The sequence below is a fragment of the Cricetulus griseus genome, chromosome X (genome assembly GCF_003668045.3).
Source record: "Cricetulus griseus strain 17A/GY chromosome X, alternate assembly CriGri-PICRH-1.0, whole genome shotgun sequence".
In the NCBI taxonomy this organism is placed as follows: Eukaryota; Metazoa; Chordata; class Mammalia; order Rodentia; family Cricetidae; genus Cricetulus; species Cricetulus griseus.
In genome coordinates, this window is record NC_048604.1 from 87,684,254 (window position 1) to 87,709,082 (window position 24,829).

General features: G+C 37.4%; 1 protein-coding gene across 2 annotated transcripts in view; it reads right to left on the minus strand.

Annotated features, from left to right (window-relative positions):
• Positions 1-23,298, minus strand: part of LOC100759383 (protein PPP4R3C) — a 55,675-nt gene extending 32,377 nt beyond the window's left edge. The window contains exon 1 of one of the 2 annotated variants that reach the window (XM_027432706.2): positions 16,912-23,298. The gene's annotated coding sequence lies outside the window, so the exon portion shown is untranslated. Of the gene's footprint in view, positions 1-13,184; positions 14,193-16,911 lie in introns of those variants that run through there. The other variant, XM_035449984.1, reaches the window with a different exon arrangement.
• Between the last annotated feature and the right edge of the window lie 1,531 nt (positions 23,299-24,829).

Consider the following 24,829-nt stretch of genomic DNA (forward strand, 5'->3'; position numbering starts at 1 on the left):
ATTTACTCAGGGAATCTTGACCCTTTCCCCTTCTCCAGGATCATGTATGTCTCACTTAGGGTTCTCCTTGTTTACTAGCTTCCTTGGCAGTGTGGATTGCAGGCTGCTAATCCTTTACTCTATGTCTAAAATCTGCATACGAGTGAGTACATACCATGTTTCTCTTTTTGAGATTGGGTTACCTCGATCAGAATGGTTTCTTCTAGTTACATTCATTTTCTTGGAAATTTCAAGATTCCATTGTTTTTCCCCATGAATAATACTCCATTGTGTAAATGTACCATATTTTCTCTATCCATTCTTTGGTTGAGGGGCATCTAGGCTGCTTCCAATTTCTGGCTATTACAAATAGTGCTGCTATGACCATCGTTGAACAGATGTCCTTGTTGTATGAATGTGATTCTTTTGGGTATATGCCCAGAAGTGGAATTGCTGGATCTTGTGGTAGACTCATTCCCATTTTCTTGAGGAGTTGCCATACTGATTGCCAAAGTGGATTACAAGTTAGCACTCCCACGAGCAGTGGAGAAGAGTTCCCATTTCTTCACATCCTCTCCAGCATGAACTGTCATTGGTGCTTTTGATTTTGGCCATTCTGACAGGAATAAGATGGTATCTCAGAGTTGTTTTGATTTGCATTGCCCTGATGGCTAAGGATGTTGAACATTTTCTTATGTGTCTTTCAGCCATTTTAGATTCCTCTATTGAGAATTGTCTATTTAATTCTGTACCCCACTTTTTAATTGGATTGTTTGGTGTTTTGGAGACTAGCCTTTTGAGTTCTTTGTATATTTTGGAGATCATACCTCTGTCAGATGTGGGGTTGGTGAATATATTTTCCCAGTCTGTGGGCTGCCCTTTTGCTGACTGTGTCCTTTGTCTTACAGAAGCTTCTCAGTTTCAGGAGGTCCCATTTATCAATTGTTGATCTCAGTGTCTGTGCTACAGGTGTAATGTTCAGGACCATCTCCTGTAGCAATTAATTCAAAAGTATTTCCCACTTTGTCTTCTAATAGGTTCAGTGTAGCAGGATTTATGTTGAGGTCTTTGATCCAAGGAACATTCTGAGCAAAGTAACCCAATCACAAAAAGACAAACATGATATGTACTCACTCATATGTGAAATTTAGACATACAGTAAAGGATTACCAGCATTCAATCCACACTGCCAGAGAAACTAGTAAACAAGGAGGACCCTAAAAGAGAGAAACATTGTCCCCTGGAGAAGGGGAAAGGGTCAATATCCACTGAGCAAATTAAGAGCATTGGAAGAGGGGAGAGGGAGCTAGGAGAATGAGAAGGGAATAAGAGGAGGGACGCAGAGGACATGAGAGAGCAGAAAGGTTGAGTCAGGAAAAGAATAGAATATAACAAGAATGGAGATATCATAACAGAGGGAGATATTTTAGGTTTACAGAGAAATCAGGCACTAGGGAAATGTCTGGAGATCTAAACATATGACACCAGCTAACAATCTAAGCAACAGAGGAGAGGCTACCTTAAATGCCTTCCCCTGATAATGAGATTAATGACTAACTTATATGTCACCCGATAGCCCTCATCCAGCAGCTGGTGGAAGTAGAAGCAGACACCCACAACTAATCACTGAACTGAACTGGAATCCAGTTGCAGAGAAGAATGAGTGATGGGCAAAGGGGTCAAGACCAGGCTGGTGAAACCCACAGAAACAGCTGACCTGAACATCAGGGAGCTCTTGCTCCCCAGATTGATAGCTGAGATACCGGCATGGGACTGATTCAGACCCCAGGAACATGGGTTTCAGTGGGGAAACCTCAGAAATCTACAAGACCTCCTGTAGCAATTCAGAACTTATCCCTAGCATAGGTGTGGACCTTGGGAGCCCAATCCACATAGAGGGATACTCTCTGAGCTAAGATACACAGGGGTGGGCCTAGGCCCTATCCCAAAATATATGATAGACTCTTGTGACACCCCTATGGAAGACTTCATCCTCCCTGAGGAGCAGAAAGGATATGTGATAGGTAGGGTGTTAGTTGGGGAGGTATTATGGGAGGAGAGGAGGGTGTGGTGACTGGGTTTGACATGTAAAACAATCTTGTTCCTAATTCAAATAAAAAAGGAAAAAAAGAATAAGTTTCCAGTGCACACACGAAAAAAAAAAAAAAACCTTTTTAAGCCATTTGAAAATATACACTTCTGTGGCATTGAGAGTATTCAAAAAGTTACACAATTCCAAAATTACAGAATACTCTTATCACCATAACATACATAAAACCCTATACTCATTCAGCAATCTTGCACCAATGACCAACCACTTCTATTAATTTGAAAACACTAAAATATTGTAGGGCTCAACATTAAGACTATTCTATTAACTATAATGTTCAAAACTAAATTGTATAGTTCCATCAATATGAAGTACGGAGGATGGGAAAATACATGGAGGCAAAAGCACGTAAATGCTTCTCAGGATCTTGTGAAAGGGGTTAATGAGGAGAAACTGATCAATGTTTATTGGGTGATGAAAAGTTTTATTCTTTCATAATCAGTACAGCAGAAGAGCAGCCTGGGGGAAGGGACAGTGCTTAATTAGCAAACAAATGAACAATGACTACTTCCAGTTAGATATTTAATCAGAAAACCCAAGAACCAGCAAATTTCAACACTGACACAAATTAATATGAATACATGAGATTTAATGGATATTTTCTGGTTATGCAATGGCTGGACCTGTCAAAAAACATAAAAGAGTATAAATTATAATTGAGATAGAAGATACTTTTGGTTTTGTATTTTTTATATTTTATTTATTTATTCTTCTCTCATATATTATATTCTGGCCACAGTTTCCCCTCCCTCCTCTCCTGCCAGTACCCTCACACATCCCCTCTGCCCCAGAACCACTCCTCTTCATTTCCATTCAGAAAATGGCATGGCAAGCAAGGATGTCAATCAAACATGGCATATCAGATTGCAATAAGACTAGGGACATCACCTCATATTAAAAGTTGACAAGGCAACCCAGTAAGAAGAAAGAGTCAGAAAAAGCCCTATTCCCACTGTTAGGAGGACCCTAGTAAGACCAAGGAGTATAAACATAACATAAGCAGAGGACTTAGCTCAGACCCACGCAGGCCCTATGTCCCCTACTTAGTTGATTTTTTGGGTTTTCTTGTGGTATTCTTAATCCCTTGACTCCTACAAACCTTCCTCCCTGTTTCTGCAGAATTCCTCAAGCTCTACTAAAATTTTGGTTGTGGGTTGCTGCATCTGATACTATCAGTTATTAGATTCAGCTTGTGTATTGACAATTATGCTAGGCTCTGAACTACCTGGGCAGGAGAAAATCGTTAGGAATCATTTCATTGACTCTTTTGCCAGTCATGTTGGGTTCTGTCCTAGGGTTCTGGGCTACCCAGCCTCTGGTTCCTGTTCATCCACACAATGTCAAGCATGGGCTAGATTTTTAAGCATGGGCCTTAGATTAGACCAGTAATTGGTTGGCTACTCGTGCAAGTTTTGTGCCTCATTACCCCAGCACAACTTGCAGGCAGCACATATTGTAGGTCAAAGGTTTTGAGGTTGGAGAGGTTTTGAAGTTGTCTGGTAACAGAAGACAGTCAGTTCAGCCTGCATATCTTCCATTATTAGGAGTCCTCTCTAGAGTCACTCTCATAGATACCAGGAAATTTCTTTCTACTGCACTAGTTTTCCACATTGTCCCCCAAAAGCACTCCAGTTCCAATCTTCTCTTCCCATACTCTCTTCCTCTATCACTCTCCCTCCCACCTGTTCCCCCAGATACCCCAGTTCCCACCACTAATCCACACACAAAATCTATTTTATTTCCCTTTCCCATGGAGATCTATATGTCTCCATTAGAATCCTCCATTTTACTTAACATTTCTGGTTCTATGGATTGTCTAAGACAAAAAACACATACTAGAGAGGATGTAAAACAAAGGGAACACTCCTGGTGTGAGCACAAACTTGTACAGCCACTTTGAAAATCACACTCTAGTTTCTCTTCAGTTTGTATAATTTTTTTGCCTTTTTCTCACTTTGGAAATCAATATGGTTGTTCCTCAGAAAATTAGGAATCAATCTACCTCAAGAGTGAGAAATACCACTCCTGAGCATGGTATTTCCCAAAAGATGCTCAATCACACTACAAGGACACTTGCTCAACTATGTTCATGGCAGCTGTATTCATAATATGCAGAAATTTAAAACAACCTAGATGTCCCTCGACTGAAGTTTGGATATACAAAATGTGGTACATTTACACAACAGAGTATTATTCAGCTCTTAAAAACAATGTCATCATTAAATTTGTACTCAAATAATGGGCGTAGATAAAAATCATCTTGATTTAGGTAAAACCCACATGCAGAAAGACAAACATGATATGTACTCACTTATAAGTAGATATTAGCTGTTAAGTAAATGATAATCATACTGTAATCCAGAGATCCAGAAATGTTAAGTAACAAAGAGAGCTCTAAGGGGGATATATAGATCTCAATGGGAAAGGGAAATCTAATACATTTTGTGTGTGGATTGGGGGTGGGAACTAGAGGAACAGGTGGTATGGGGAGTGATAGAGGAAGAGAGTATGGGAAGAGAGGACTGGAACTTGAGTGCATTTGGAGGACAATGTGGAAAACTAGTGCAGTAGAAACTCCCTGGAATGTATGAAAGTGACCCTATTGAGGATTTCCAGTAATGTAGATACACAGGCTGAACTGTCTTCTGTAACCAAGAAACTTACAGTGGTGGGACTGGGTTACCAAAGCCACAAAACCTTTGACCTATAATACATCCTGCCTGCAAGATGTACTGGGATAATGGAGGCACAGAACTTGTGCTAGTGGCCCAATTACTGGTCTAATCTGGGGCCCTTGCCTCACGAAGGAACCCATATTTGATACTGCCTGGATGACCAGGAATGAAAGGCCAGACAGCCAGTGTGCGAGGATAGAAAAAAACATTTTAAAAAGTTAATAAGATGGCATATAGTGATATTTTGCCATGCTCATAAATTGGTGCCCAATTGTCATCTGAGAGGCTTCCTCACACAACTGATGGGAGCTAATGTAGAGACCCACAGATAAAAATAAGGCGGACAGGGAACACAAACTAGAGATCTCCATGGGCTCCCCCCACACTTAGAGCTCAGAAATTGTGAGGAATATTGGAGGAAGAATTGTTAGAACCCCAGGGTTCAAGGACACCAGGAGGACAAAAGAACATAATCAACTAAGTAGGGTTCCTCAGGTTTCACAGAGACTAAAGTGTCAGTCATGGAGTATGCATGGATCTGGGGTAGGTCCTCTGCAAATATGTTATGGTTGTTATCTTAGTATTTTTGTGGGACTCCAAAAATTAACAGTGGGATGGGGCGAACTATGAGACTTTGGCCTGCTCTTGGGATACTTTTCTCCGTACTGGAATGCCTAGGCCAGTCTTAATGTGAGGATTTGTGCCTAGCCTTATTGTATCTCATTATTTCATGTTTGGTGGATAGCCCTATGAAGCCTGCATTTTTCTTAAGGGAAATGGAGGAGCAGTGGAAATAGGGGATAGAAAAGATGGGGGGTGGTGCTGAGGGTATAAAGGGAAGTGAAACTGTGCTCAGGAAATATTATAAGAGAGAAGAATAAATAAAAAGTAAAAAAAGAAACAAAGACCTAAAGATTGCACTAAAAACTCATATATCAGAGAATACATTTTAAAAACTAGAAGGACACAAAATTATCATACATAAATCATTAGCCTTCTTATAGACAAATGAGTAACATACTGAGAAAAAAGTCAGCAAACAATCCCATTCAAATTGGCCTTAAAAAAGGCTCTCATATCCTTGGGATAGGGCCTAGGCCCACCCCTGTGTGTCTTGGTTCAGGGAGTATCCCTGTATGTGGATTGGGCTCCCAAAGTCCACACCTATGCTAGGTATAAGTACTGAACTACTACAGTAGGTCCTGTAGATTTCTGAGGTCTCCTCATGGAAATCCACATTCCAGGGGTCTGGATCTGTCCCATGCTGATATCCCAGCTATCAGTCTGGGGACCAAGAGCTCCCCGTTGTTCAGGTCAGCTGTTTCTGTGGGTTTTACCAGCCTGGTCTGGACATCTTTGCCCATCACTCATTCTCTGCAACTGGATTCCAGTTGAGTTCAGTGATTAGTTGTGGGTATCTGCTTCTACTTCCACCAGTTGCTGGATGAAGGCTATAGGATGGCATATAAAAGAGTCATCAATCTCATTATCAGGGGAGGGCATTTAAGGTAGCCTCTCCTCTGTTGCATAGATTGTTAGTTGCTGTCATTTTTGTAGATCTCCAGACCTTTCCCTAGTGCCTGATTTTTCTATAAACCTAAAATGTCTCCTTCTGTTATGGTATCTCCTTTCTTGTTTTTTTCTATTCTTTCCCTGACTCAAACTTTCTGCTCCCTCATGTCCTCCTCACTCCTCCTCTTCTCCCCTTGTCATTCTCCTAGCTCCCTTCCCCCTCCTCCCTTGCTCCCAATTTGCTCAAGAGATCTTGTCCCTTTCCCCTTCTCCATGGGACCATGTATGTCTTTTAGGGTTCTCCTAGTTTACTATCTTCTCTGACAGTGTGGATTGTAAGCTGGTATTCCTTTACTCTATGTCTAAAATCCACATATGAATGAGTACATACCATGTTTGTCTTTTTGTGATTGGGTTACCTTGCTCAGAATGGTGTCTTCTAGTTCCATCCATTTTCCAGAAAATTTCAAGATTTCTTTGGTTTTTTTTTTTTCTGCTGAGTAGTACTCCATGGTGTAAATGGACCACATTTTCTCTATCCATTCGTCAGTTGAGGGTTATCTACATTGCTTCCAGTTTCTGGCTATTACAAATAGTGCTGCTATGAATATCATTGAACAGATGTCCTTGTTGTATGAATGTGCTTCTTTTGGGTATATGCCTAAGAGTGGAATTGCTGGATCTTGTGGTAGACTGATTCCCATTTTCTTGAGGAGTCACCATACTGATTTCCAAAGTGGCTGTACAACTTGGCCCTCCATAGGGAGCAGAAAGGATATGTGATAGGTAGGGTTTAGTTGGAGGAGGGGTAGTAGGGGAGGAGGGGAGGGAGTAGAAGCTGGGATTGACATGTAAAACAATCTTGTTTCTAATTCAAATGAAATAAATAAATAAATAAATAAATAAATAAATAAATAAAAAGAAATGGGACCTCCTGAAATAGAGAACATTCTGTAAGACAAAGGACACAGTCGACAAGACAAAGCAGAAGCCCACAGAAATGGAAAAGATATTCGCCAACCCCATTTCACACAAAGGTATGATTTCTAAAATATACAAAGAAATAATGAAGCTAGTCACCAAAACACTAAATAATCCAGTTAAAAAGTGGGGTACATACAGAAACAGCTGACCTGAACAATGGGGAGCTCTTGGTCCCCAGACTGATAGCTGGGAAACCAGAATGGGAATAATCCAGACTCTACGAATGTGGGTGTCAGTGAGGAGACCTCATAAATCCATGGGGCCTCCTGTAGTAGATCAGTACTTATCCCTAGCATAGGTATGGACTTTGGGAGCCCATTTCAAATGGAGAGATACTCCCTGAGCCAAGACACATGGGGGTAGGCCTAGACCCTATCCCAAAGGATATGGCAAACCCTGAAGACCCCCTATGGAAGGCTTCACCATCCCTGGGGAGCAGAAAGGTTATGTGATAGGTAGGGTTTTAGTTTGGGGGGAGCGGTAGGGGAGGAGGGGAGGGAGAGGGAACTGGGATTGACATGCAAAACAATCTTGTTTCTAATTCAAATTAAAAAATGGAAAAAATAGCCTCAAAATTTCAAATGTCTTTGAATGAATCTAAATAAGGCAGTAAAAGAGTAATATAGCAAAAACATTAAGATTAAAAAAAGAAATTAAACATCATGATAGAAGATGCAAAGATCTCCCATGATTATGGATTGTTACCATAAATACGTTGAAAACAAACATCAACCAAACACAATTTACATATTCAAAGCAATCCCAATCAATATCCCACTCAGATTATTCATAGAAATTGAAACAAATCCATGTTAAATATTGTATTAAAATACAAAGGACAGGCTGGGAGTTGGTGGCGCACGCCTTTAATCCCAGCACTTGGGAGGCAGGGGCAAGCGCGGATCTCTGTGAGTTCAAACCAGCCTGGTCTACAAGAGCTAGTTCCAGGACAGCCTCCAAAGCCACAGAGAAACCTTGTCTCAATAAAAAAAAGAAAGAAATACAAAGGATAAATGATGGCATAGACAATACTTGACAACAACAAACAAAAACAAGATGAAAATAGCTAGTGTAATAATAACCATATCAGATTCAGGGTATTCTAATTTCAACTTTAAGAAAATCATGAATTTTTACTTTTTTAATTTTCATACTTAATTTTTCTCAGGATATTGCTGGATTTCCACTATTACACGATGTTTTCTTTTTACTTAAATTAGAAACAAGCTTGTTTTACATGTCAATCCCAGTTGCCTCTCCCTCCCCTTCTCCCCGGCCCCCTACCTATCTCCTATCCTGTCCCCTTTCTGCACCCCAATTAGGGTGAGGCCTTCCATGGAGGATCATCAAAGTCTGTCATATCATTTGCATGAGGACCTAGACTCTCCCCCATGTGTCTAGACTGACAGAGTATCATTCTATGTAGAGGGGTCACCCAAAGTGCATTCATGTACTAGGGATAAATACTGATATACTGCCAGAAGTCCCATAGATTGCCCATACCTCCGAACTGACATCCACATTCAGGGGGTATCAAACAGTCTATGCTGGCTTCCAGCTATAAGTCTGGGGTCCATAAGCTCCTACTTGTTCAAGTCAGCTGTTTCTGAGGATCTCTCCAGCCTGGTTTTGACACTTTTGCTCATCACTCCTCCCTCTCTGCAACTGGATTTTGGGAGTCCATCTCAGTGTTTAGCTGTGGGTGTCTACTTCTGCTTCCATCAACTACTGGATGAAGGTTCTAGGATAGCATATAAGGTAGTCATCAAGAACAGATAACCAATTTAATTAGACCTATAAGACCTAGTGAAATAGAAGCAGTCATCAAAAGTCTCCCAACCAATAAAAGCCCAGGGCCAGATGGTTTCAGTGCAGAATACAACCAGAAATTCAAAGAAGGGCTAAGACAAATACTCCTCTAATTGTTCCACACAACAGAAACTATCCTAGGTTTTTTATTTTTTACATGTTAAGTTGAGTATTGTTCTTTCAAGGTCTGTGCAGAATTGTGCTGGCATTTAGATGGGGATTGCACTGAATCTACAGATTGCTTTTGGCAACATTGCCATTTTTACTATGTTGATCCTACCTATCCAAGAGCATGGGAGATCTTTCCATTTTCTGGTATCTTTTTCAATTTCTTTTTTTAAAAACTCAAAGTTCTTACTGTACAGGTCTTTCACTTTTTTGTTTAGTTTTACCCAAAGATATTTTATGTTGCTTGTGGATATTGTGAAGAGTCATGTTTCTCTGATTTCTTTCTCATTAGATTTATCATCTGTATATAGTAGGGCTACTGATGTTTTTTTAGTTAATTTTGTACCCTGCTACTTTGCTGAAGTTGTTTATTAGCTGTAGGAGTTCATGGTAGAGTTTTCGGGTCACTTACATAGACTTTCATATCATCTGCAAATAGTGAAAGTTTGACTTCTTCCTTTCCATTTTGTATCCCTTTGATCACCTTTTCTTTTCTTATTGCTCTAGCTAGAACTTCAAGGACAATATTGAAGAGGTATGGAGAGAGTGGACAGCCTTGTCTTGTTCCTGATTTTAGAGGAATCACATTGAGTTTCTCTCCATTTAGTTTGATGTTGGCTGTTGTTTTGTGAATATTGCTTTTATTATGTTTAGGTATGTTCCTGTTATGTCTTATGCTATCCAAGACCTTTACCATAAAGGTGTGTTGGATTTTGTCAAAGAATTTTCCAGCATCCAGTGGGGTGATCATGTAATTTTTCATTTTCAGTTTGTTTATGTGGTGGATTACAATGATGGATTTTTGTATATTGAAAAATCCCTGCAACCCTGGGATGAAGCCTACTTGATCATGGTGGATGATTTCTCTGACATGTTCTTGGATTCCATTTGACAGTATTTTATTGAGTATTTTTCCATCAATGATCATGAGGGATATTGGTCTGCAGTTCTCTTTCTTAGTTGTATCTTTGTGTGGCCTGGGTACCAAGGTTATTGAAACCAAGAGTTTGGCAATGGCCTTTCTGCTTCTATTGTGTGAAATACATTGAGGAGAATTGGTATTAGATGTTCTTTCAATTTCTGGTAGAATTCTGCACTGAAGCCATCTGGCCCTGTGCTTTTTTTTGGTTAGGAGACTTTTAATGACTGCTTCTATTTCTTTAAGATTTATAGGTCTATTTAAGTTTCTTATCTCTTCATGGTTTAAATTTGGTAAGTGAAATCTATACAGAAAAGTGTCCATTTCCTTTAGGATGACTAATGTGACTATTCTCCAGTTTCTTCATGTGAGTATGTAGTGCTATGAACTTTCTTCTTAGCACTGTTTCAAAGTGTCCCAGAAATGTGTCTTCATTCTCATTGAATTCTTGGAAGTCTATAATTTCTTCTTGTATTTCTTCTTTTACCCAGGAATGGTGCAATTGAGCATTGTTCAATTTCCATGGGTTTGTAGGGTTTTTGCATTCTGTGTTGTTGAATTCTAACATTAAAATATGGTGGTCTGATAAGATACAGGGTGTTATTTCATTTTTTTTTTACTCGTTGAGGTTTGCTATGTTGCCAAGTATGTGGTCAGTTTTAGAGAAGGTTCCATGTGGTGCTGAGAAGTTATATTCTTTTGTGTTTGGATGGAATGTTCTACAGATGTCTGTTAAACCCAATTTGGTCAAAAATTCTATTAGATCCTTTGTTTCTTTGATAAGTTTCTGTCTGTTGGTTCTTTCTTGTGCTGAGAGTGAGGTGTTGAAGTCTTTCACTATAAGTGTGCGAGGTTTTATGTGTTATTTGAGCTTTAGTAATGTTTATTTTATGAATGTGGATGCCTTTGTATTTGGTGAATAGATATTCAGAATTGAGATTTCATCCTGATGCATTTCTCCTGTGATGAATATGAAATGACCTCCTTCTGTCTTTGTATCCATTCTGTTAGCCTATGGCTTTTTATAGGCAAGTTAAGACCATTAATATTGAGGTATATTAATGACCATTGTTTGCTCATTCTAGTTTGATTTGGATTTGGCGGAGGTGGTGGTATTGTGTGTCGATTTCCAATCCTTTTTCTTTTGGCTGTTGGTAAAGTGGGATTATCTATTGCCTACATTTCTGTGGGTTGAAGTTTTCCTTCCAGAACTCTCTGTAGGGCTGGATTAGTGGATATGTATTGTTTAAGTCTAGTTTTGTCATGGAATATCTTTTTTTCTCCATCTATAGTGATTGAGAGTTTTGCTGTCCTGGCATATCTAGGCTCTTAGTGTTGGCAGAACATCTATCCAGGACCTTCTGGCTTTTAGAGTTTCCATGGAGAAGTCAGGTATAATTATGATATGTTAGCTTTCATATGTTACTTGGCAATTTTTTTCTTTGCTGCACTTAATATTCTTTCATTATTCTGTATATTTGGTGTTTTGATTATTATGTGTTGAGGGACTTTTTTGTTGTCTACTCTATTTATTGTTCTATAAACTTCTTTTACTTTCATTCTCATGTCTTTCCTTAGATTCAGTAAGTTTTCTTCTATGATATTGTTGAATATGTTTTCTGTACCTTTGAACTGTATTTCTTCACCTTCTTCTATAATTATTATTCTTAGGTTTGCCATTTTCACGGTGTCCCATATTTCCTGGATATTTTGTGTTTGGGATTTGTTACAATTAAAATTTTCTTTGGTGGATGAATCTGTTTCTCCCAGTATATCTTCAATGCTTGAGATTCTCTCTTCCATCTCTTGTATTTTGTAGTTATGCTTGCATCTCTACTTCCTGATTGTTTACCCTGCTTTTCTATTTCCATCATTCCCTAAGTGTATGTTTTCTTTATTTTCTCTATTTCAGTTTTCAAGTCTTGAACTGTCTGATTTGTTTCTTTCATCTGTTTTGTTTTGTTTTGTTTTTTCTTGACTTTCTTTAAGAGGTTTGTTGATTTCTTGTATTTTTTGGCTTGATTTTTTTCCATTTCTTTAAGAGATTTTCTCATATCCTCTTTGAGAGCCTCTATAATTTTCTTGAAGATGATTTTAAGGTCATTTTCTTCTGGTTCATCTGCGTTGGGATGTTCAGGTCTTGCTGGTGTAGAGTCCCTAGACTCTGGTGGTGTCATATTGGTTTTTCTGTAGTTGAATGTGATTTTTATTGTCTTCTTCCCATCCCTTCTTCTAGTGGGTGCAGGTGGAGTTTCTTCCTATCCTGGTGGGTACATGTCCTAGGTTCCCTTCCAGTGGGTGCAAGCAGGTCCAATACTCTGATAGCTCTCCTCTTCCAGTGGGTGGAGGTGGGACTAGTACCAGGATGTTGTAAGACCCTGGATGGGCTGTCCTGCTGGGACAGGTTTCCCAGTATGCAGTCCCCAGGCCTCAGAAGGCTCTGAACAGGGCATAGGAAGGTGGGCCTGAAACAGGCCCATACCTACCTCCTCCCATGGGTGGATGCACAGAAGGATGCTGACAGTCTCTGGTTGGACTGGACTGCTGGTTTGGGTTCCCCAGTTCACAGTCCCCAGGCCTCAGGAGGCTCCAAGAATTTTTACTTTATAATAATAATTAGAAATCCAAATTATCTAACAATATTAATAATACCAGAATTCACTGACTCAGAAGCAAATGGTCTCCAATTAGAGCTGAGTAAATATTCCTCTGAAAAATGTTCTAGAATTTCCTGTTTTGAAAACTTCTCTTCAATAAGTTTATGATCTTTACATATTTTTTCTTTTTTGAAACCTTAAAATGAGACTTTGTTAGCATTATTGGTTACATACCTGAAAAGAATTGAAGAATTTACCTACCTTGAAAGGTGGTATATATTCAGAACTCATCACATTAGACAAATTACTTTTCCATTAGCATTGCTCATCACTATGCCTAACAAGTTGTCAACTGGTAGATGTTGTTTGCTTAATAACAATCTTTTAAAGACAAAATCAAACACTTTATTACAAAGCAAATTTTTCCTTACCTCTGAGTTGATTATTTCCATGTAAAGAAATCTTTTCCACAAAAATATTCATTTCCTGTTTGGTTTTTGTAAATAGCATATTGTAAAATCACATTACTTAAAAGGTAATATCATGTCAATTATTCTGCACTTCTGTTCATAGACTTTTTGGCTGTTAGTTTGAATAACATTTTTCCATATCATAAAACACACTTGACTTTGATAACTAATTTTAGATTTGATGTAACATTGTCATTGTCGTAGAGAACATAATTGGACATTTCAGCATTTGTAAGGGAGGCAAAACTTACAGGGGATAGAAAAGAACTACAAATTTGTTATAGTTTGAACTGAAATGTCCTACTCATACTCCTCTTTTAAATACTCCACAGCTTATGGAACTATTTTAAAGGATATGGATTCTTCAGGTTAACACTTAACAGCCACAGGAGTTAGGCACAGACTTTTGAAGGCTTTTTTTGGTCTGTTTCAAAACTGTGATTGCCCTTCTTCCTTTTGATTAGCATTATGTGGCCACTTGTGCCTTCACCACAGATATAATGGATCTATGGCATCTTCCAGCTTAAAGAACTAAAATCATTCTGAAACCATGAGCCACAATAAACTTTTCTTTCATTAACAATTTCTTTTGGGTATTTTGTCATCACAATGAGAAAAATTATTAATATAATATTTATTTATATATCTTTCCATTGACATCTTTTGATAATGACACTCTAGTGTAATGTGCTTGGCTAATTAAAACCATCAATTGGGACTTTTCTTTCCCAGTGGCTTGTAATGTGAAAGGTAGCCAGCAACAGGATAATGTCTCTCTCAGTCAATTTGATATTCATGTGACTAAAATGAGCAGTGTCTTCAGCAATAGGTTCTTACCATATATTTATGATTGCTAACAAAAGGCTATCAAATCAGAGAAAGACATATATACAAGAAACTTAAAGCCAGAGAATTGTAAGGAATCAACCTGCAAACAATACCCAGTCCATGACTGTTACGATAAATCTTTCTGCCAAAAGCAGCTGAGCCCCACTGCCATGTATGAGCTTTATGCCAGCCGCCTGCCTGAGTTAGGCCCAAATGAATACACAGAAACTTGTATTAGGTTCAAAGCTGCTTGGCCAATGACTAGGATTCCTCATCTTTTAGCTCAGTCTTAACTATCATAAATCTATATATCTTATAAGACTTATCTTATCGGACGCCTTATTGGCATCCCTCCTTGTCAGTGGATAACATTCTTCTGCTGGAGGAGGAAGGGGAAAAAGGGACCCTTCCTGTTTCTCCTTTGCTTAAATATGAGTCTCCTTGCTATGTCACTTCCTGCCTGTTTGTTGCTGTATAAACTGGACATACAGGATCCACAAGAAAGTGACTACTGAACTTACAAAACAAGACAGTACTGAAGGGTTCCTGTTAAAATGGAGAAGTGTGCCAGACACACTGTGGCCTATGGGCTGAAGATGGATGTCCCAACGTTACAAAGGAACTTTGGGTGACTGTCCAGGTAGCAACATGTCTCTGTCAATTCTAGAGTTTATATATTATCCTTCTGTGGCCTTTGATAGAGTTGAAGACAAATAGTTACAGTTATAGTTTTCTTCAGTTATTATAAAAGATAAGTTATCCTTCTTTTTATTTACACAGAAAAGAGGAGATGATGGGGAATGTACTACTGTGTATGTTTATCTTATTGATTGTTAAATAAAATACTGTTTGGCCAATGAGATAGCAAGTTAGACGGAACCAGGAGTCGAAGAGGATTCTGGGAAATGTAGTAGAGAAGTGCTGATCCAGGCAGGAAGTGACATAGCAAGGAGACTCATATTTAAGCGAAGGAGAAACAGGAAGGGTCCCTTTTTTCCCTTCCTCCTCCAGCAGCAGGATGTTATCCACCGACAAGGAGGGACGCCAATAAGGCGTTCGATAAGATAAGTCTTATAACAGTTAAGACTGAGCTAACAGATGAGGAATCCTAGTCATTGGCCAAGCAGCTTTAAAACTAATACAAGTTTCTATGTATTTATTTGGGCCTAACTCAGGCGGGCGGCTGGCGTAAAGCTCACACATGGCGGTGGGGCTCAGCTGCTTTTGGCAGAAAGATTTATCGTAACACATGACTCCAATTCTGTGACATTTTAGAAATGAAAGAGCAGAGTTATTATAGCAGTTGAAACCTATCACTATATATTTATCAAAACCCAAATGGAATGACTTTACAAAAACAAAAGAAATTCTTGAAGTAAACTATTGTCTCCAGATGATAAATATGCTTCACTATAGTTCCACCAGTTGTGATAAATGTATGTCTGTGGTGCAGGATGTGGATACTAGTACATGCTGTGCTTTTCTGAGCACAAAGAGTGCATGGGATTTCTGCACTTCTCCTTTTTTCCCCTGTAAACCTAAAAAATGTTCTTTAAGTTCTATTAAACAAAATGTGCCTCAGCTCTTGCCTCTACCACCTGTTGTGAACTAGGGAGATAATCCTCCCCCTTACCAGCCATAGCACTCAGGAATGTAGGTCCTGCACCTGGCCTTGGCATCACAGTAGAGCTGACCCTTTAAGGGTTGGGGGAGATCTGGCCCCGCCCCTCATCTGCCAAATGGTGGTGTGGGCAGGGGTGAGTTGCCCTCCTCCCACTCTCCCCCTGCCCTGGCCACCTATGGCAGGTGGGAGAGCTGGCCCTAAGGTCATATGGGTGGGAGAGTTGTTCCTACCCTTTGCCATCTGCAGCACCTTACCTAGGCAACACAGTAATACTGGCCCTGACAGTATAGGTGTGGGAATGCCAACTCTAAGATCATGAATGCAGGAGAACTGGTCCCATTACTTCCTCATTGCTGCAAGGGGTGAACTAACCAGGGCAGTCCTGGAAAGCTCACCATGGAGGTGAGAGCAAGGGAGAGCTGCCAGGCTGACCAAGCCTGCAACTATCCAGGCCCAGTGCCAACATTCACCCCATCTGTTACCTGCTGGAGCACATGAATGGGCTGGTCCAGCAGACCCAAAACTGCAGGATCTCCACAACAACACAACAACAGGATATCCAAGAGAAGTTCCAGTGAGGGCAAAGCATATAGAGTGTAGCAGAAACTAGGGGCCTCAAACCAGACCAATGACTCTCTGCAATGATTACTTGTAAGTAAAGATAGATGAATAAAAGTGTTTACTGCATGATTAACTATGTCACACTACAGCTTCCATTATGAGATTGATTTTTCCCAATATTTTTCTCTTAAATTTTATTTTGTGGGGGACTGCAAGGACAGAGGATGAATATGAATGAACAGGGAAAATCGTGGAATTGAGATGTACAATGTAAAAAACACAAAGAATAAATAAAAAGAAAGTTAATTTAAAAAAAAAAAGCTGCTATTCCCACCGCAGACAATGCTGGAAACCATGGAACTGAATTAATAGTGACTGCTACTAACTAAAAGTAAAGTAAGGAAAAGCTTGAGAACTTAGGGTTTTTGTATTGATGTGTTTATAAAGCCTATCATTTACTATAAGGACTATTTCAAAGTCACAAAATTATTTGGAAAATAATTTACCTTAAAAAATGCTACTTTTTTCCTGATTGGTATTATTAAGACTACAAAATAAGCAATGAACTCATCTTGTTTATAAAAAGCACAATCAGAGATTTTTGTTGATATACAACAATAACAATAAGAAATTTCATGAGAAACAGTATGAGAAGACAAAAATTTTAAATCATACCATATTCTAGAAATCCAGGAATTCGTAGACTATGACCACAGTGAAGGCAATAACAACAGTACTTGTGCTGAATTTCCCACTGTGATTCCTCTGAAATGCTGAAGAATAGTACAAGAACTTTCCATTTAATCTGGAGCCCAATAATAGGACTGTTGAGTTTGAATAGGGAAATGTCCTTCTTTATTTTCACTGATATTCAGTATCAATACAGTATTTCTTAATCATTATGATTAACTTTGTGGCTAAAGAATATATCAAACTTTATATTTATATCAAATTTTTACATCAAAATTTATTTGTTGAAGATAACTTGCAATAATATTCCTGGTCATCATCAGTGTCAAACTTTATTAATTTGTAGGCCTCAAATTTAATCATCTTATTAATTTTGCTAATGAAGTACATATTTCAATATTAGTTTCCCTATATTCCTTACATATTTTATGCATTTAGAAGTCTCAGATTTCCAGAAACTGCAAATGAAGTTGATGATACTTTTAAAACATTAAGAATCCCTAATATATAACAAGAAGGTCAAGCTTACAAGTAGCATATAAACCTGGGCTGTGATTTCCTGCAGTTAACTTAGCTGCAATAGACATTAGTTATTCTGTATAGTAGAATGAAGGTTTTGCTGGAATCCACCTTTCTGTGGGTATACAATTCTATTTTCAGTCTTCTAAAAAATTTGAGGCTAGGAAATAAATTGAAAGAAACTATTTGCTTCACTTACAGTGCGCTTGAAAATTTGAGACTATTTGCTTAGTTTCTAAGGAAGATCTCATGATTACGTGTGGGGATACTTGTAATGGAAATTACAAGTAGAGAGATCGGTGCCAAAAGATTTAAGGGATCAGTCTTGTTCTTTTATAGCAACACACTCTCAAAAGAAAAATAAACAAAAGCAGTCTATATCAAATCTCACGGCAGTTATACCAAAGACTTCATTCCTTGACACCAAATCTCCTAAGTGATCTACTATCCCCCAGCATCACTTAAGGACCTATATTCCAGTAAGTGAAGTTTGGAGAGGTCACATCCAAACAATAATCAAATCATACCAGTAATATGTTAGTAGAGATTAGCATTCATAGAAGTATTTCTGTTGGGCTCTTCATCAATCCACTCAGATAAAATAATAAACAATGAAGCCTCCAAGCATACTTTATGATGTAAACTGTAGATCTGTGAGAAATGCTTAAAAAACAGAATGAGAGCCACTGCAACTGAGCATCAGCCTGCATTTACATTCTTCTGTCATCCTCTTAATCTAGATTCCGCATGTGCTTTGGTTAGTTTTTATTATTAACATGACACAAAAGAGGGCCACCAAGGAAGAGGGAACCTCAACTGAAGAATGGCCTAGATCAGAATGGCCTGCGACTTTGTCCCTGATGAATTGTTTTGATTGATGATTGATAGGGGAGTTCCCAGAACACTGTATGTCACGATTCCTCCACAGGTGTTCCTGGGCATATAAGAAAGCAGAAAGAAAACCAGAAAGACAGAGAGCTTACAAGTAAACGATGTTCCTCTTTGGTTTCTGCTTTACTTCTTGAGTTTTCACTTTGATGAATGCTTACTGGAAGTTTAAATAAACCTTTTCCTTCCCAAGTTGCTTTTGCTTAGAGTATTTTACCTAGTACAGCAAGAGAAAACCATACTAGGACCACATGAAAGTTTTATACTTCCTGTCTTCTTATCTTCCTTCCTTCTTATCTCAGTTGCTTCTGCTATTTCCCCTTTCATGTTGTTTCCTGTCTTAGTAGGAAACTTCTGATCCCTTAACTGTCTGAAAATCAAGCTGTCATATATCTTTAAATCCCAATTTTCATGTAATAAGTGAAAGCAACAGAGTACAATGTGGGCAAAAAGAGCACAGTACATGACCATCTTACTTACTAATTGTCTCCTTTCTATTAAATTCAGTTTACTAAATAGCAGTTCCTCTATTAACTCATCAAACCCTTTCCCATATAGGGTATCATGTCAAATCTATGATGGTTTGTACAGTAGCAGACATTAACACAGCTGAGTAGTGTTTTCCTTCTACTTGGTAATGGAGTATGCAAGGCCAGGGCTGTGAGTGGTCCTATTCATGGTTATGTTATGTTTTTCCTGTAATAAAGGGTGGCTCAGATGGCACCAAATGTGTAGTCATTGAATGACCACATAACTAAATACTACTAATAAAAAAGAACAAATTATACTTTAAAAATTATTTTCAGAAAGCTCCTTTCTTGAATAATCTATAATTTGGGGTAAAACCTGGCTTTATGCTAATCTCTGCCATCTAATTTCTCTGGAACTGACTAGAATAAAAACTTGTTACCTGTTCTTGCTTATGTATCTGCTTTGTATTTTCACACAGCAAAATTTTCAATGACTACAAATCCTATCATCTATTTTATAATTTAGAGATAGGATCATTTAGAATGATAACAATTCCTATCATATTTTAGTAGCACACATAAGCTAATTTACATATAATAAGACTAATTTGAGAAGAGAAAATAGAATGATTTGGGATACATTAACCCAATTTACTCTGAGAAAGAAAATCAGAGGCTAAAGCCTTGGTGATCTTGTAATCACAACCAACAACCAAAGTTAGCAACACAGTATCGTGGTTCCTTATTGATCACATTGCATGTTCACTGTAGAGAATATGCACTCAAGGATTCATGCTGAAGCAGGCGTAATTCCTCATGTGTTGCTCTAGGAACTGTAAGAAACAGAAACCTAATAATATTGCTCACCAACACTGCTTCTCTTATGTTTTTTGCCAAATAAATTGTGTATTTACCCAAAGCTTCTACATCACCATGTGCCTGAAAATAAAGGAACATGGATATTTGTAAAAGTTAACAAAATAATGCATTCACATATAGATATTTGTTTGTACTTTCTCGGGTTTTGCTTTGTTTGGTTTGGTTTGGTTTGCTGCATTGAGGCAGGGCTTTATCCTGTATCCTAGGCTAGATTGGAACTCTTATAGCTCATGCTGGACTTCAACTAACAGCAATCTTCCTGCTTTAACCTCCCAGGTGCATAAGCCACACACCTGAATTCAAGTACAGACTTTTAAACATTTCCATAATTAGTAGTATTAGTTGGCTGATGGAAAACCAGGTTTTGTAAAAAAAAAAAAATGCAGTATTTCCATTTTGTCCATGATTTAAAATTTGTCTTCCTTTATGCTCTTCAGAAACAGATATTAAATAGTTTTGTGTTAAATCTGATAATATAGCATCACTAAATATCTTATTGAGACACACTTAAAGATCAAAAAGCCTCATTATGTCTACAGTGCCACATCCATGAAATAATAAATGAACTCTGATTGATTGGCAATATAATTGTTTTTATATGAACTCATAGAAGAAACTGAATTTTCACACTTATGATGATTTACACCTTCGTCTCTCACAAAAACTTGATTTAGAGAAGCCCTGTCTCAAAAAAAAAAAAACAAACAAAAAAACAACTTGATTTAATTAATTCATTTTTAAATAGTGAGGCAACATCCCAGTTTAATTTCCAGCCAGGACTGGTGATCTACTTAAGACATGACAATTGGGCTACATAAAGAAGGATTATTTGTACTTCTGGGAAGAGTTTTTAAAAGAAGGAAAACAGACTTGGACGTGCTCCTTTCTCTGAAAGGTGGTAATATGAATTGACTTCTGGAAATTTGCACTGAGCCTTGAACAAAGACAGGGATTTTACTGCTACATGCTCCAAATTCAGAAAGTTTCATAAAGCAAACATTTAAGACCTTAGTAGAAAGGTGAACTATTCTTAAAAGCAAAGCATTTTCTGTGAGCTGGTGACTATCTTATCTCCATTCAACACATAGATTTGAAGCTCAGCAGTAAGGGTTTGATAAATGCCAATGATTTATATAAATTACCAGCCTTTTTTCCTTGAAAACCCTTTTGGATTTCGCCTTTTAATGTATCATTCTTGTCTTTGATCTGAGAGAGTCTTCACAGAAGTACATAACAGTGAATCTTAAATTCTTTAAATGAATGGCTCTGGGTTATTTTTTGATAGTGTGTCTGCAGGAGTCTGATTGCCTTACATTTGAACATGTTCTCCCTTTCCCTGTATTCAGTGTCTCTCATCTTTATATTGCCTTTATCTAAGGAATCCAGGAGAGAATTGAGAAAGCCTAGTATTACACATGCAAGTGGAAGAGATTTTATGGAAAAGAATAATCAGTAATACTTAATAACATACATGGTAAACATAGTTCTTAAGCTGTGCATTATGCTGTTTGTAATTATTTTAGATAAGTAATTTAGTACTCTCTTTTCCTACCAAAATTTAAATCATAAATGCTTTTATATTTGTGGATTTCACTTTTTAGATACAGATTCTATGACTTTAATAATTTTGAACTTTGGATATATTGAAGCACTTTCTGAAAAATATGACAGAAAACTACCAAAAATCTCTAAGACATAATATCTGAATTGTATTTCAAATCATGAAAATATATTTAGTTTGGATGTTTAATAAAACGAATCTGAATTTTCATTAATAATGCTCACAAATATCTTCATCATTGCTTTTAAGGTTGATTTGCTTAGTATCTAGTGCTGTAAATTATTAAAAACAAGATGAAAAGAAAAATGTTTCCAGACAAAAGCTAATCAAGAAAATATAAAGAATTAAAGAGTTGGATTTCTGAATCTCTTTACCAAAGAGTCCATTGATTGCCATACCATTTTGTATCTTTAAATCAGCTAACATAGATGTCAAGAATCTCCTGTTTCTAGTGTATATATTGTCCCCTTGTCATTGTATAAATTTAAGATTGTTATTTACTAAAGTCATTTGGGGAAGCAAGTCTTTGAATTCTCTAGCCTTATATAATGCAAGCATTTAAGAAGATAAATTATCTAAGATAAAAGTGAAAATTGAATTTGTTTTCATACTTACACTCACAATGACCAAATATGTCAAACATTGCATAAAATAAACAGTATACGAGTTCATACAATACTGGATTGAGAACAATTTTTTTCTGGAAATTAAAATACACTTTAATGGCATTAGAATTATAAAGTAATTTAGTCTTTAAAATCTCCGCTTCTATATTAAAAATGCACATGCTCTTTGTAAGCAATAAGCATTGACTTTACAAATTAGATAAATAAACTTAAATATTAATACCATCAGGTGCATATTTATCAATTTCCATGCACATGAATCTAGGAATTTATAATCAAATAGATTTTAATAAAAACATGAATAGCATAAATGAGGCAGTTGAAATAAACTGAAATCAGTATATAAATTTCAAGTAAATTTATTCAGTGTAGATAACAACTAATTAAGATTATATGAACTGCAAATTCAGTTGCAGTGTATGTATTTAATAATTGCCAATTTTCATTAAGTTTATGGTGAGATTATAAATGTTGAAGATTCCACAAACATACAATGAAATAAACAAATATTTATGATTATACATATAACTACAAAATGTGCCTTTTGTTATCATTCACAAAATTTGTTACATTCAAGGAATTGCAGTTTAAAATAAATCTCATTCTGCACCTCACAAGATACTTGTGTCAGAAGAGCAGCACAGATTTCCAACCTTACCTGGAAAGTCTGAACCAACTCATGTGGAATGGACTCCAGAAATTGTTTTGTTGTAAACAAATATCCCAATATACTCAAGAGAAAATTTTAAGGAAAATGAGAACTTCATCAGGCATATGTGTAAAACCTTTTAATCTAGGTGACACAGTGGTTGAAAAAAACAGAATGGCATTATTCTTAAGACTCCAAAGGCAAGTTTTGCATCTGTGAAAGTAAGTCTTTGCCTGACAAGGTCACTCTGATAAAGGGAATATCTCACAGTAAGGTGAAAAGACAACTTTCTCGACCTAACATTTTGATATTCAGTTAGGTGCACTCAGTATATTATGCGAAATAGAGGGGAGAAATTCTAAAAGTAATATGAAGCAATAACATATATATGATACAAGTTACCAATCTTCCATTTTATCACTGTGTTATTTATATATTTACATATTTTCTTGCATGCCTCATATATATTGAACAATCTTTGTTAGCTATACTGGCAAACATATATAATGAATATATAGTAAGATATCTGCATATCAAAAAAGTCATTAAAAACAAATTCATTTGGTTAGGTCTTTAATATGAAATTTAAAATGAATGTTTCAATGGTTCAATATCATACTTTGTTAAATAAAAAATTCAAATAGTCATGTCCCCAATTTCATTCCTGATATTATTAATTTGTATGTTCACTCTCTGCAGTTTGGTAAGTTTGTATAAAGGTTTGTCTATCTTGTTGATTTTCTTGAAGAACCAACTCTTCATTATATTGATTTTTTGTATTGTTCTCCTAGTTTCCACCTTATTAATTTCAGCCCTCAATTTGATTATTTCCTGGTGTCTACTCCTACAGGGAGTATTGGCTTCTTTGTGTTCTAGAGCTTTCAGTTGTGCTGTTAATTCTCTACTGTCATTATTCTCCTGTTTCAACATGTGAGCACTTAGCACTATGAACTTTCCTCTTAGCACTGTTTTCAGAGTGTCCCATAAGTCTGGGTATGTTGTGACCGCATTCTCATTGAACTGGAATCCAGTTGCAGAGAAGGATGAGAGATTAGAAAAGAGGTCCAGACCCAACTGGTGAAACCACAGAAATAGCTGACCTGAACATCAAGGAGTTCTTTATCCCCAGACTGATAGCTGGGAAACCAGCATGGGACTGATCCAGACCCCAGGAACACGGGTTTCAGTGAGGAGAACTCGGAAATCTATGGGGCCTCCTGTAGTAGAATAGGACTTATCCCTAGCATAGGTGTGGACTTTGGGAGCCCATTCCACATAAAGGGATACTCCCTGAGCCAAGAAACATGGGGGTGGGCCTAGGCTCTATCCCAAAGTATATGATAGACTCTGATGACCCCCTATGGAAGGTGTCACCCTCCTTGGGGAGCAGAAAGGATATGTGATAGGTAGGGTTTTAGTTGGGGGGGAAGGGGAGGAGGGAGGGATAAGTAACTGGGATTGACATGTAAAACAATCTTGTTTCTAACTCAAATAAAAAAAATCTGCAAAAAATTTTTAAAAAATAAAAAATAAAATAAAAGTCAAGTATACATTGAACTCAGGTTCCACACAAGTTAAGCATTTATTTTACTATTGGGCCTTAGCCTTATAATCATTATTTTCTATATTGATATTCCATTTCTCCACAACTGTTTTCCTTTAACTATTATTTTTAGTTTTAAATGTGTCTGTGCATCAAGCTCTATTATAGAGATATAGTCATGAAAATGGCTTGGTATTAGCACACAAATAGACAGGTAGACCAATGGAATAGATTTGAAAACCCTGATATTAACCTCCACACCTATAAATACCTGATTTTGAACAAAGTAGCTAAAGCTATACAATGGAATAAAGAAAGCATCTTCAACAAATGGTGCTGCAATAAATGGATGGTGGCATGTAGAAGACTGCAGATTGATTCATGTCTATTGCCATGCACAAAACTTAAGTCCAAACAGATCAAAGGCCTCAACTTAAACCCAGCAACACTGAACTTATTAGAAGAGAAAGTAGAAAATACCCTTAAATGGAGCTGCCAGAATGAGAGCAGGAGAAGAGGAGAGGAGAGGAGGAAATGGAGGAGCAAAAATATTGAATTGGGGGAAGAACAGAGGAAAGCAGGATGAGAGATACCATATTAGAGGGAGCTATTTTAGGTCCAAGGAGAGATTTGGCACTAGGGAGATTTCCAGAGACCTATAAGGATGACACAAATGGACAATCCAGGCAATGGTGGAGAGGATAACCAAAACGCCCTTCCCCTAAAATGAGATTGATGACTACTTTTTTATGCCATCCTAGAGCCTTC